The sequence below is a fragment of the Macrobrachium nipponense genome, chromosome 11 (genome assembly GCF_015104395.2).
Source record: "Macrobrachium nipponense isolate FS-2020 chromosome 11, ASM1510439v2, whole genome shotgun sequence".
Lineage (NCBI taxonomy): Eukaryota > Metazoa > Arthropoda > Malacostraca > Decapoda > Palaemonidae > Macrobrachium > Macrobrachium nipponense.
In genome coordinates, this window is record NC_061087.1 from 34,752,830 (window position 1) to 34,756,629 (window position 3,800).

Consider the following 3,800-nt stretch of genomic DNA (forward strand, 5'->3'; position numbering starts at 1 on the left):
AGTAACTAAAAAGATCGCTGGAAATTTTAATATTTCAGTCACAGATGATTATGAAACAAAATAGATTTTACAAACTTGAGAATTGAAAATTGTTTCTTAGGGTTTTTTGATGAAAGAAGCGTAAAATTCTATAGTACACACACACGCACACATACACACACACGCACGCACACACACACATATATACATATGTGTGTGCACATATATACATATAAATACACGAACAAATATATATTAATATATATATGATGAAAGGCCCATAAAGCACCATTAACACTTAGCAACAAGACATTTCAGGCGCTTTCGTCTGCGTCTTTTTTTACTGGTAAAATATTTTACCAGTGAACGGGGGCACAGGAAAGCGTCTGAAATATAGTTGCAATATATAAATAGAGTTTTAAGGGCCTTTTATCTTCATATTGTACTGCTGTATTAGAGTAATATATATATATATATATATATATATATATATATATATATATAGATATATATATATATATATGTGTGTGTGTGTGTGTGTGTGTGTGTGTGTATGTGTGTGTATATATATATATATATATATATATATATATATATATATATATATATATATATATATATATAAAGTTTTTTTTGCCACAAAGGAAAAAAATGAAAAAGCGAGTTAGCCAAGTACTTTCGGTCCTATTCGGACCCTTTACTGAGGCATACTGATTTTACAAAGAACACCATAGTCAAAAGAAGGCTTAATATACAAACTGGCACTACCACATTAGCCATAAGGGCGATTTTCACTCTACAGAGAGGAGGAGGAGCCATAGGCTAGCCACACCTTGAAGGAAACCCGCAGTAAACAAGTGATTCTTCCAGAAAAACAGTACATTTTGAAAACAACACGGGAGCATATACAATTTAATATCATGAATTTTTACACAAATTTTCCCAACAAAAATTATTATTAATTGAAAAAGACGAAAGAAAAATATAAATATATATATATCGAGCAAGAGAAAGAGGGAGAGAGAATATCGAACCAGAGAGAGAGAGAGAGAGAGAGAGAGAGAAGAGACGAGAGAGAGAGAGAGAGAGAGAGAGAGAGAGAGAGAGAGAGAGAGAGAATAAATAACTATATACATGTGGGACTAATTTATTAGTTTTTCATTTATTTTGAGGTCCTTCATAAACATCTTACAAATATATGGGTCCAAATGGTACATTCCCAGACTAAGATTTAGGGTGTTTTTATTAGTGATTTGTATAATTGCCGATTCCAGTAAATTTCTTGAAACATAATCATTAGATCTAGCAATTACCGAGGTATCACCCCAATTAATACAATGAGATTTTTCACTCAGATGGATAAACAGTGCATTTGAAGTCTGGGCTGTTCTAACTGAATACATATGCTGCTTAATCCGAACACATAAATTTTTACTGGACTGACCAACGTAAAACGATGGGCAATCCTTACAAGGAATTTTGTAAATGATGTTGTTATTTGTTACGGGACTATTCTTAATTAGCATATCTTTAATGGTATTGTTATAAGAGAACACTACATTAACATTAAACGATTTAAATATTGATTTTATGGTTTCAAATCCACGAAAATAAGGTAAGCTAAGTACATTTTTAGGGATTTCTTTTTCATTAATAGCAACATTATAAAACTTTTTATGAGCTTTTTGATAACATAAATCAATTAAATGGGTAGCAGAGATCGTTTCCTATCTTTTTTATGTATTCTATTTCCTGGTCCAGGTATTGTGGACTCGTGATACGCAAAGCGCGTAGGAACATAGAAGATTTTTCACTCAGACGGATAAACAGTGCATTTGAAGTCTGGGCTGTTCTAACTGAATACATATGCTGCTTAATCCGAACACATAAATTTTTACTGGACTGACCAACGTAAAACGATGGGCAATCCTTTACAAGGCAATTTTCCGTTTTTAAAATGATGTTGTTATTTGTTACGGGACTATTCTTAATTAGCATATCTTTAATGGTATTGTTATAAGAGAACACTACATTAACATTAAACGATTTAAATATTGATTTTATGGTTTCAAATCCACGAAAATAAGGTAAGCTAAGTACATTTTTAGGGATTTCTTTTTCATTAATAGCATCATTATAAAACTTTTTATGAGCTTTTTGATAACATAAATCAATTAAATGAGGTGGGTAGCAGAGATCGTTTCCTATCTTTTTTATGTATTCTATTTCCTGGTCCAGGTATTGTGGACCCGTGATACGCAAAGCGAGTAGGAACATAGAAGAAAAAATTGAAATTTTAATATTAAGATGGTGGCCAGAGTAAAAATGTACATATGTTAAATTATTTGTGGGTTTTCTATAAATACTGAATTTACATTGGAAAGATTCCCTATGTATTAATACATCTAGGAAAGGGATGACATTGTTATTTTCAATTTCAACAGTGAATTTTATGGATGGCACTAAATTATTCAATTTAGACAGTAAATCATTTACATCGATACCACCAGGTAAGACTTTAAGATATCATCGACATATCGGTACCATTTTAAGGGGATAAGTGTGATATTCGGGAGGTGGTTGTTCTCTCCAAAAAAAATTCCATAGATAAGTTTGAAAGAAGAGGTGATAAAGGGTTACCCATGGCCATACCAAATATTTGTTGGTAATATTCTCCATTAAAATAAACTCTGCAATCAAATACATAACTTAATTAAGGGAAATTATGTGACTAACGGACATAGGCAATTCATGCAGTACAAGTTCATTACTTAAATATTCTAGCACAGAGTCAATAGGGACTTTTGTAAACAAAGAACATACATCAAAACTGACAAAAATATCGCTAGGGTTTAGTAAAATGTTATTTAATTTTTCCACAAGATCAAGAGAATTCCGGATGTGTGAATTAGATACAGTTCCTAGTAGCGGGGATAACAGTTTAGTAAGATATTTAGATAGTTTATAAGCAATTGATCCTACAGTACTAATAATTGGGCGCATAGGTTTGCTTTCCTTATGAGTTTTGACTAGGCCATATAAATAAGGTAATGAGGGACACTTTACAGTTAACTGACACAAAAGTTCTTTTTTATCTTTAAGAATTTGTTTGATATTGATATTAAAGTTTTTTATTACTTGGTCCAACGGATTTTTTTGCGAGTTTTTTGTAAGTTATTTCATCCTCTAGTAAAGTATGCATGCGTGATATGTAGTCAGTTTTGTCAAGAACCACTAAACTATTGGATTTATCAGCCTTGGTAATGTGTAAGCTATTATCATTTTTCAATTCTTTTAAACTTTTTCTGTAGCGAGCGGGGAAGTTATCTTCATGGTAGGCATGCGTAGCACTACGTATATGTCATGCCTTTGATAATGTCTAAATGATTTTCTGGTAGGTCACAGTATTTTTCAAACTTATATAGAGATGTCGCTATTGATAAAGCTGAGGGTTTGTTACAAATGAAGAAAGAAGAAAATGGAGGAAAAGGAGAAATTTAAAGAACTGGAAAAAGCCCGACGTAACTTCAACTATTCGATTCCCGCTGATTTGAAACACGCATTAAGGCAAGAAATATATGGAAAACTTCATAGAACTACAGACACTTTGATTAGAAAACTGGACAGAAAATTAAACAACCTTATCAACGACAGTGATTGGACCAATAATGCTAGAAGTGATTGTGTGGTGAATTTATCGAGCAAACAAATAAGTGATAATGCAGTGCGCGCATTAGGCTTTGGGCTGTCTTTCTTCATTTGTAACAAACCCTCAGCTTTGTAAAATCAGTATGCCTCAGTAAAGGGTCCGAATAGGACCG